This window comes from Primulina eburnea, chromosome 10 (assembly GCF_022965805.1).
Source record: "Primulina eburnea isolate SZY01 chromosome 10, ASM2296580v1, whole genome shotgun sequence".
NCBI lineage: Eukaryota > Viridiplantae > Streptophyta > Magnoliopsida > Lamiales > Gesneriaceae > Primulina > Primulina eburnea.
This window is the reverse complement of record NC_133110.1, coordinates 30347302-30358474: the sequence shown is the minus strand read 5'-3', so window position 1 is coordinate 30358474 and position 11173 is coordinate 30347302. Positions and strand designations below refer to the sequence as shown.

General features: G+C 40.1%; 1 non-coding gene across 1 annotated transcript; it reads right to left on the bottom strand.

Annotated features, from left to right (window-relative positions):
* Positions 1-268: 268 nt before the first annotated feature.
* On the bottom strand, positions 269-377 carry LOC140804125 (small nucleolar RNA R71). Its single transcript, XR_012112083.1, has one exon. It is a non-coding gene; the product is annotated as a small nucleolar RNA R71 (small nucleolar RNA).
* Positions 378-11173: the final 10796 nt, after the last annotated feature.

Genomic DNA, 11173 nt, shown 5'->3' with positions numbered 1-11173 from the left:
TTTAAGCCTGGTATTATCCAACTTTTACCCAACTTTCATGGCTTAGATTCTGAAAATCCATACATGCATTTACGAGAGTTTGAAGAAGTGTGCAACACATATAATGATCTAAATTGTAGCATGAACACCATTCGACTTAAGCTTTTTCCTTTTTCTTTAAAAGATAAAGCTAAAACTTGGCTACAAAATCTTAGATCGGGATCCATTCGAACTTGGGATGAATTGCAACAACAATTTTTGAAAAAGTTTTTTCCATCTCATAGAACAAATTCTTTCAAAAGGCAAATCATCACTTTCACTCAAAAACAAGGAGAAACTTTTTATCAATGTTGGGATAGATACAAAGAATTGCTTAATCTTTGTCCACATCATGGTTTTGAAATTTGGAGAGTTGTTTCTCAATTTTATGAAGGCTTAACACCTAAAGATAGGCAAATGGTTGAATTTATGTGTAATGGAACATTTGAAGATAAAGATCCAAACGAGGCAATTGAGTATCTTGATTCATTAGCTGAAAATGCTCAAAATTGGGACACTATAGGTACAATCGAACCATCAAACAAGATTCAATCTCCTACATCTGGTGGAGGTATGTACACTCTCAAAGATGAACATGATCTTCAAGCTAGATTTACTTCTTTGGCAAGAAAAGTTGAAGCACTTGAATTGAAAAAGAATGGTCAATTAAAATCTGTTCAAGAAATGGCGTGTCACATCTGTGATACAAGTGATCATTTTACAAAAGATTGTCCCACTTTGCCCTCTTTTAAAGAATGTCTCCATGAAAAAGCCAATGTTTTGAACAATTTCAAAAGGCCAAATTTTGAACCATTTTCTCAAAATTACAATCCAGGTTGGCGAAACCATCCAAATTTTAGTTGGAGGAATGATAATGCTGCACAATTTCCGCAACCACATTTTCAAAATCAACAAAATTTTCAAAATTATGCACCTTATGTTCCTCCACCGAAAAGAAATTTGGAAGATACATTGAATTCTTTCATTGCAAAGCAAGAGTCTATCAATACTCAAACTGCTCAAACCATGACAGATTTGAAAGTTACTCTTGCTAAATTTGCATCTGCACTTAATGTTAATGAGAAAGGTAAATTTCCTTCACAACCTTAGCCTAATCCCAAGGATCATCATTCACAAATTGGAACTTCTGGAACTCAACCGATGGATCAGGTAAAATCTGTTATTACCCTTCGAAGTGGTAAGGTTGTGGAAAAATCCATTCTTGAACCTTGTAAAGATGATGATAAATCAACTTCAAAGGGTAAGGAAGTGGAACCCATAACTTGCGAAGAGGAGGTTCAACAGACAGTGTCACCACCATTCCCTCATGCATTGAAAAATACAAAAAAATCAAATTTGAATTCTGATATATATGATATTTTTAAACAAGTAAAAGTTAATATTCCTTTATTAGATGCAATAAAACAGGTACCATCATATGCTAAATTTTTGAAAGACTTGTGCACTGTGAAAAGAAAATTGAATGTGAAAAAGAAAGCATTTTTAGCCGAACAAGTAAGTGCAATCATTCAAAATAATAATACTTTGAAATACAAAGACCCTGGTTGTCCTACTATTTCATGTATTATTGGAGAACGAAAGATTAAAAAAGCCTTGCTTGATCTTGGAGCTAGTGTGAATTTACTTCCATATTCAGTTTATCAAGAACTCAATCTAGGCGAGTTAAAACCTACTTCGGTAACACTTTTACTTGCCGATAGATCTGTTAAAGTGCCAAGAGGTATGGTAGAAGACGTGTTGGTCCAAGTTGATAACTTTGTATATCCTGTCGATTTCATTGTTTTAGATACACAACCTATCGAAGCTTGTAATGCAATTCCTGTAATTTTGGGTCGTCCATTTTTAGCAACTTCTAATGCTCTTATAAATTGCAGGAATGGAATAATGAAGTTGTCATTTGGCAACATGACCTTGGAGCTCAATGTTTTTAATCTTTGTAAGCAACCACATGACAAAGGAGATGAAAGTTAAGATGAAAATCTTATTGAAACTCTTGTGGAAGAAAACATTCAAGAAGGGAGTACTCGTGATCAATTAGATATTTGTTCAATTGAAACTGTTAAAGAAAATATTGAAATTGATTTTGATGATTTTATCAGGTATCACTCGTTAACAGGATCAGAGAAAGAATTTGAGGCGAAATATGAGAACAAAGACGAACCACCCATATTGGAGTTAAAACCCTTGCCAGAAGAATTGAAGTATGCATTTCTTGGAGAAGATGAAACATATCCAGTGGTAATTTCTTCCAAACTAGAAAGTGATCAAGAAGGTAAATTAGTTGATATGCTTAAAAGACATAAAAATGCAATTGGTTGGACACTGAAAGATCTCAAGGGCATTAATCCACTAATTTGCACACACAAAATTCATTTAGAAGAAAATGCTAAAACATCTCAACAACCACAAAGGAGATTAAATCCACACATGAAAGATGTTGTGAAAACTGAAGTTCTCAAACTACTTGATGTTGGGATTATCTACCCTATTTCTGATAGTAAGTGGGTAAGTCCAACACAAGTAGTTCCAAAAAAATCTGGCATCACAGTGATAAAAAATGAAAAAGGTGAATTGTTAACAAGTAGAGTCCCATCTAGTTGGCGGATGTGTATTGACTATAGAAAATTAAATGATGCCACTAGAAAAGATCATTTTCCATTACCATTTTTGGATCAAATTTTAGAAAGAGTAGCTGGTCATCCCTACTACTGTTTTCTTGACGGATATTCAGGCTATTATCAAATTCCCATTGCACTCGAAGATCAAGATAAAACTACATTCACATGTCCTTTTGGAACATTTGCATTTAGAAGGATGCCATTTGGATTATGCAATGCCCCAGCAACATTTCAAAGATGTATGCTAAGCATTTTTTGCGACATGGTTGAAAATTGTTTGGAAATTTTCATGGATGATTTAACTGTCTTTGGGAATACATTTGATAATTGTCTTGAAAATTTGGAAAAAGTTTTAAAAAGATGCGAGGAAAAAGGTCTTATTTTAAATTGGGAAAAATGTCATTACATGATTACTTCTGGAATTGTTTTGGGACATGTCGTGTCATCTCATGGAATTGAAGTTGATAAAGCAAAAGTTGATATCATTGCCAATTTACCCTCTCCAAAAACCATTAAAGAAATTCGATCATTTTTGGGACATGCTGGATTTTATATGAGGTTTATAAAGGACTTTAGTTTAATCTCTAAACTCATTTGTAACCTCTTAACAAAAGACACTGCATTTGAGTGGACTCAAGAATGTCAAAATGCTTTTGATAAAATCATTCGACATTTAACATCAGCTCCTATCATGCAACCTCCTGACTGGTCTTTACCATTTGAAATCATGTGCGATGCGAGTGATTATGCAGTCGGTGCAGTACTGGGTCAAAGAAGAAACGGTAAGCCTTATGTGGTATATTATGCAAGTAGAACTTTAAACAATGCTCAAATGAATTACTCCACAACTGAAAAAGAACTACTTGCTGTAATATTTGCATTAGATAAATTTCGTTCTTATTTGATTGGATCAACAACTTTTGTGTGTTACTGTTCATTCTGCTATTAGATATTTGTTGACGAAACAGGATGCAAAGCCACGACTGATACGATGGATTTTGTTGCTCCAAGAATTTGACATTGTGATCAAAGATAAAAAAGGAACCGAGAATGTCGTAGCCGATCATTTATCGAGACTAGTAACAGGATCATCTTGTGAAATGACACCAATTAATGATAATTTTCCTGATGAACATCTATTTTCAGTTACTACTACACCTTGGTTTGCTAATATAGTAAATTTTCTTGTGACAGGAAAAATGCCACCGCAATGGAGTTCCCAAGATAAGAGAAAATTTTTGAATGAGGTAAAAAACTTTTATTGGGATGATCCGTACTGTCCAGATCAAATTTTTCGACGTTGCATACCCGACAATGAGGTAAGTAGTGTCATTAAATTTTGTCATTCAGAAGCATGCGGAGGACATTTTTCTTCAAAGAAAACGGCTGCAAAAATTTTGCAGTGTGGATTTTATTGGCCCACTTTGTTTAAAGACACCCACGAAATCTGCAAGATCTGTGAAAATTGTCAAAAATTGGGTGCAATTTCAAAAAGAAACATGATGCCTTTGAATCCTATCATTGAAATTGAAATCTTTGACTGTTGGGGAATTGATTTTATGGGACCTTTTCCACCGTCGTTTGGATACTTGTATATTTTAGTTGCAGTTGATTATGTTTCCAAATGGATAGAGGCAATTCCATGTCGAACAAATGATCATAAAATCGTCATCAAATTTTTGAAAGAAAATATTTTTAGTAGATTCGGAATTCCTCGAGCTATGATAAGTGATGGGGGAACTCACTTTATTAATAAACCATTTGCTTCATTAATGAAAAAATATGGTATTACTCACAAAGTAACAACTCCTTATCATCCTCAAACAAATGGACAAGTTGAATTAGCTAATAGGGAGATAAAGCAAATTTTGGAAAAAACTGTTAACTCAAATAGAAAAGATTGTCTCTGCGACTTAATGATGCACTGTGGGCATATCGAACAGCTTTTAAAACATCATTGAATATGTCTCCCTATAGGTTGGTTTATGGAAAACATTGTCATTTGCCTGTGGAATTGGAACATAAAGCTTATTGGGCGATCAACACTTTAAATTCAAGCATGGATGATGCCAACAAATTGCGTAAATTGCAACTTAATGAACTTGATGAACTCAGAAATGATGCGTATGAGAATTCAAGGATTTATAAAGCAAAAATCAAATCATTTCATGATAAAACAATTCTTAGAAAATCTTTTGAGATTGGTAAAAAAGTTTTGCTTTATAATTCTCGACTTCACATATTCCCAGGAAAATTACGATCAAGATGGACAGGCCCATATGTTATAAAGCATGTGTATCCTTATGGAGCTGTGGATATTGAAAATCCTAAAAATGGTGATGTTTTTAAAGTGAATGGACAAAGGCTTAAACCATTTTTGGAAAATGAAATCTTTCAAGAAGAGTTTATTTCCCTTTCTGATCCTTAAATTTTTATGTTGCATTTAATTTTGTTTGTTTTTATTTCAGGTTTCCTTAATCTTTTTATTTTCCCGGTTAAATGGCGGATAACGGTACTCCGTGACTCTCATAGTCGGTTAAATCAGTTTCCCACAATTGCTGATACAAATATAAAAAAAAAATCATTTCTTTTCTTTTCAAAATGGATGAAATTCTCTCAAAAATTTGTAAATATTTTCCCTCTGTTTCTGAAAATGTTTTAAGAAAAATTTATGCAGGAAGGTGTGAAAGATTGAGATTGCTAATGCAAAAAGGAATTCCAGAAGATATTCGTCTTGTAATTGAAGCTAAGGTCCGATTAGGAGGAGAAGTTCCACAGTCATTGCTCATTCGGTATTTGCTTGGATTAGGAAAAAGCACTTATGCGAAAAAACGAAGGGCAAAAAGTTTAGGGGTTTGTCATAAGTGTGCAAGATGGACTTGTGACAAACGATGCAGATCTTTGGGATGTGTTTCCGATAACAGAGAAGATAAAATTGGTTTCATTAAGAATGGGCTGAGTAAGGAGTCTTTGGATAACATCTTATTGACTCTTGAGACGCATTCTAGTGGACATGTGCATATTGAACTTCTCCGTTTATGGAAACAATTTCAAGATAAGCGTCATAGTGTAGTAACCCGATTCCTAATTTGAGTTAATTATCGGATTAATTATATTTTCGGTGGGATCGGAAGGACCGAACAAGTTCGGATCGTCCGATGAGTTCGGATCGTCCGATGAGTTCGGATCGTCCGAGCCAGGTGTCGGACCGTCCGAGACAGGTGGCTGGACACGTGGAAGGGTTCTGGACATGTGGTAAGGTTCGGATCATCCGATTGGGGTTCGGATCGTCCGAGACAGGTGGCTGTACTCGTGGAAGTCATGCAAGGATCGGATCGTCCGATCAGAGTTCGGACCGTCCGAAGTGTGCCGGATCGGAGCTTCCGAAATGGTTCGGATCGTCCGAACATTGGCTATAAATAGAGGTGCGAGGCTTCATTTGTGACTCGCCAATTCAGAGAGTTCCATAGCATTTCAGTCGTTTCTGTGAGATTCTAGTCTTTTTCCGAGGTTCGGGCACTAGCGGGGAGCTGCTGGTCTTGTAGCGGAGCTGTGCTCTAGTTGGGAGCTAGCGGCATCAGTGGGCTAGCGACGGACGAAGGTTTGGAATTGTATCAGTATTATCTCAGGATTATCTAGTTAAGTCTGGTAGATAAGTTTTAGTGATGGTTTTCACTTGATGAATAGGCTTGGACTAGACCTGTTGTCTGGTTATTCCAGTGGATTAGGATTGCTGTGATAGAGGTACGAAAGTACTATCCGAGATATCCTGGTCGAGTATACATTCTTATATGTGTTGCATGATTATGTGGTGCATTGTTATATGTCATATGATGCATGCTATTATGTCACGATTTATGATGCATGTTGCATTTCATGTTGAGCCGTATCTCCTTCGAGATAGCCTTTACTGTTGAGCTGTATCTCTTTCGAGATAAGCTATATATCTTGTGGGGCCTCTCAGCCCTGTCTTGTCTTGTGGACGCATGGACACCGAGAGTACACAGTGGCCGACGGGTCGGGAGGGCTTCGGTGATCCGGGACATTTTAGGTCCACGTCTGTTCTTGCAGTGGATGCAGTGACCCAGAGGTAGTACCGCGCGGCACTATCCACTTGGCGCCTCTAGACTGAGCATTTTGAGATCTTTTGTGACTCCTGTTTCTTGACTACCCTGGTATCATATCATAGCATGTGCATTTCATATAGGTTTGTATACTCATGCTTTTGTACTGGGCGTTCTTATCGCTCACGTCCTCGGTTTTGTTTATCTTGGACACCCCATTTCCACGGGGCAGGCCTCAGGTTGGATGGCTCAGGAGGAGCAGGAGGAGGACATTGAGTAGCTGGTTGGTTTAGTTTTCAGTGTTTTCCATTTGATTTGATATGATTGTAGCAGATACTTTCAGTTAGTTGAGTATTTTGGATTTCGATTGGGTTGTATAAACTATTGTTGTTAACCATATTTCCGCTGTTATCTCTGATTTTTATTAATTAAGTTAATTGCATGCTTAGTTCTCAACTAGTAGGTGATTCTGGAACGGGTCACTACATTTATGGTATCAGAGCATGCTTACGATTTTGGGATATAGATTTCTGTTTTGGGATTTTCGTTGACCATTTTACCCCATTCTATCTTGTAGCGATGGCTGACCACTTTGATGACGAGAGTAGTCAGGGGAGTGTAGGTCGTTGGGGCGACCAGGATGATCATAGGCGTCATCGTGAGCATCGTCATCGTCGGGATGGTCCTAGGCGTTTTGAGTTGCATCGTTTTATTCAGATGGGGCCTAAGCCTCTAGTCGGTGGAGAGACTCCCGATGATGCTGAGGACTGGTTAGAGCGCATGGAGAGTTGTTTCCGTGCATTTCAGTGCACCGAGGAGCAGAAGATAGAGACCCTTAGCTTTCTTCTCGAGGGCCGTGCGCGCAAGTGGTGGCGATCGACTTCTGCGCCGATAGTCCAGTCCCAGGGTAGGGTGACTTGGGCCGATTTCTGTGCAGCTTTCATGCAGCTGTATTTTCCTCCAGCCCTTCGCCAGGCGAAGACGATTGAGCTCCTGAACCTTAAGCAGGGGAGTATGTCTGTTGATGAGTATCAGCAGAAATTCTTCGAGTTGTTACCCTTCGCTCCTCATATCAGTGGCAGTTCTGAGGCCAAGTATGACCATTTCCTCCAGGGTCTTAACCAGGAGATCTTTGACCGAGTCACTGTCTGTGATAATCCTACTTCTTATGATGGGTTAGTGAACCGGTGTCGCCAGGCAGAGATCAGTCTCCAGCGTGGTAGGGCTATTCTTTCTTCTAGACCTCCGAGTACTTTGAGGCCTCGATCTCAGTCGTTCAAGAAATCTGGTTCGTCTTCTTCTGGATCTGGATCTCGATCTAGCGGTGTTTTCCGTTTTGGTAAGAAGAAGGAATCTTTTGCGCATTGTGGGAAGAACCATCCATCGGAGCAATGCCGAGCAGCCGCAGGAGCTTGTTATCAGTGCGGAGAGATGGGGCATATTAAGAAGAATTGTCCTCAGTTGCGAGGTGGAGCAGGATCCGGTTCTGGATCTCAGACGACTGTTCAGCAGAGGAGGCAGGGTCAGGCAGTGGGTAGTTCGAATCTTCGATCTCGTGCCCAAGGTCAGGTGTTTGCGCTGAACCAGGATCAGGCTGCAGATGAGACCGGGAGAGTCATAGCAGGTACTTTTTGTTTATGCGGTATTCCTGCTTTTGTTCTTATAGATACCGGAGCATCTCATTCATTCATTTCTGCACGATTTGTTAAGCGTCATAAGTTACCGTATGTTTCTCTAGACGTTATTCTTTCTGTTTCTACCCCGATGGGTCATTCGGTTTTAGCCAAGCGTCTAGTGATGGGTTGTCCTTTAGATTTTGAGGGTAACGAGTTGACTGCGAATCTTATGATTCTGGAGATGGAAGACTTTGATTGTATTTTGGGTATAGACATTTTGACTACCTACCGAGCTACTGTGGATTGTTACCAGAAGCTTGTTCAGTTCCGTACGACTGAGAGCTCTAGTTGGTTTTTCTATGGTGAGGGAGCGCGACCTCCGATGCCAGTGGTATCTGCTCTGAAAGCCTGTCGTGCTTTAGAGGCGGGCGGGGAAGGCTACCTCATCTATGCGATTGATTCCTCCACAGGTAGTGTTGGTATAGATGATATTCCAGTGGTTTGTGAATTTCCTGATGTTTTTCCAGATGAGATTCTTGGTTTTCCTCCGGTTAGAGAGGTGGAATTTGGCATTGAGTTAATGCCAGGGACTGCACCGATTTCTCGTGCCCCCTATCGTCTTGCTCCGTCAGAGATGAGAGAATTGAAGCAGCAATTGCAGGATCTTCTTGATAAAGGTTATATTCGCCCGAGTGTTTCACCTTGGGGAGCCCCAGTCTTGTTTGTCAAGAAGAAAGATGGATCTATGCGATTGTGCATTGATTATCGCCAGCTGAATCGTGTGACGATCAAAAACAAGTATCCATTACCTCGTATCGATGACTTGTTCGATCAGCTTCAGGGTACCTCTGTTTACTCCAAGATTGACTTGCGATCGGGTTATCATCAGATGAGAGTCAGAGATGATGATATTTCCAAGACTGCATTTCGTACTCGTTACGGGCATTACGAGTTTCTAGTTATGCCATTCGGATTGACGAATTCGCCAGCGGTGTTCATGGATCTGATGAACCTAGTCTTTCGTGATTTTCTAGATCAGTTCGTTGTGGTTTTCATCGACGATATCTTGATTTATTCTCACAGTGTGGAGGAGCATGTCCAGCACTTGAGGATTGTGTTGCAGATTCTTCGCGAGAAGCAATTGTATGCTAAGCTGAGTAAGTGCGAGTTCTGGATTGATCGTGTAGTATTCCTTGGTCATGTGATTTCCAAGGAAGGAATTTCTGTGGATCCCAGCAAGATTGAAGCAGTGCTGAATTGGTCACGTCCTACGACGGTGGCCGAGATCCGTAGTTTTCTAGGTCTGGCAGGGTATTATCGTCGCTTCATCGTGAATTTCTCCCAGGTAGCTAGACCTTTGACGCAACTTACTCGGAAGGATGTTCCATTTGAGTGGTCATCTGAGTGCGAAGATAGTTTCAGAGAGCTTCGTCGACTTCTGACTTCTGCACCTGTTTTGGCGTTACCGTCAGGATCTGATGGTTTCAGTGTTTACACCGATGCATCTTTTCAAGGCTTAGGGTGTGTGTTGACAAAGAATGGTCATGTGATCGCTTACGCTTCCAGGCAGCTGAAATCTCACGAGGAGAAGTACCCTATTCATGATCTAGAGTTGGCAGCTATAGTGTTCGCACTGAAGATCTGGCGTCATTACTTGTACGGGGTTAAGTTTGAAATCTTTACTGATCACAAGAGTCTGAAGTATCTGTTCACTCAGGCTGAGTTGAACATGAGACAACGTCGTTGGATGGATCTACTGAAAGATTATGACTGCGAGATCAAGTACCATCCAGGCTCTGCGAATCTCACAGCCGATGCTCTTAGTCGTAAGGTGAGAGCCTCTGCACTTCAGACCAGTGCTATGATTAGTACTATTCAGGATTGTTGTTCGTTGGGATTTAACTTCAAACATCGGAAAGGTATGGAGAGCATTCGTGTTGCTACCATTTTATCTGAGCCAGCTTTGTTCGCTCGGATTCGAGATGCTCAGATGTCTGATCTGAAGACTCAGAGATTAGCTCGGTTAGCGGGTGGAGATAGCGGTTTCCATTATCAGTCTAATGGTCTTCTATGTTTGTCTAATCGGGTTGTAGTACCAGAGGATGATAATTTGAGGGAAGAGATCTTGTCTCAGGCTCATCGAAGCAAGTTGAGTGTCCATCCAGGAAGCAATAAGATGTATAAAGACTTGAGGACACGATTTTGGTGGAAAGGGATGAAGCGCAGTGTTTATCAGTTTGTTTCCAAGTGTCTTGTTTGTCAGCAGGTTAAGGCAGAGCACCGTCGACCTGGAGGATTATTGTTGAATCTACCTATTCCTGAATGGAAGTGGGAGCATATCACGATGGATTTCATTACTCACTTGCCATTGTCTTCGAGGAATAGTGATGCTATTTGGGTAGTGGTGGATCGACTCACCAAGTCTGCTCATTTTCTGCCTTATAACCGTGACTTCACTTTCGATCGGATGGCTCGCTTGTACATTCAAGAAATTGTACGTTTGCATGGAGTTCCAGTCAGTATTGTTAGTGACAGGGATCCTCGTTTTACCTCACGATTTTGGGGTAGTTTCCAGTCAGCATTGGGCACTTCACTGAGTCTGAGTACTGCTTATCATCCGGAGACTGACGGTCAGTCAGAGAGGACTATCTGTACGCTTGAGGATATGTTGCGAGCCTGTGTTATGGATTTCGGACCCGCTTGGCAGGATCATTTGCCTTTGATTGAGTTCGCGTACAACAACAGCTACCATCGTAGTATTGGTATGGCACCATTTGAGGCGTTGTATGGGCGACGTTGTCGTACTCCATTATTCTGGGATGAAGTTGGGGAACGA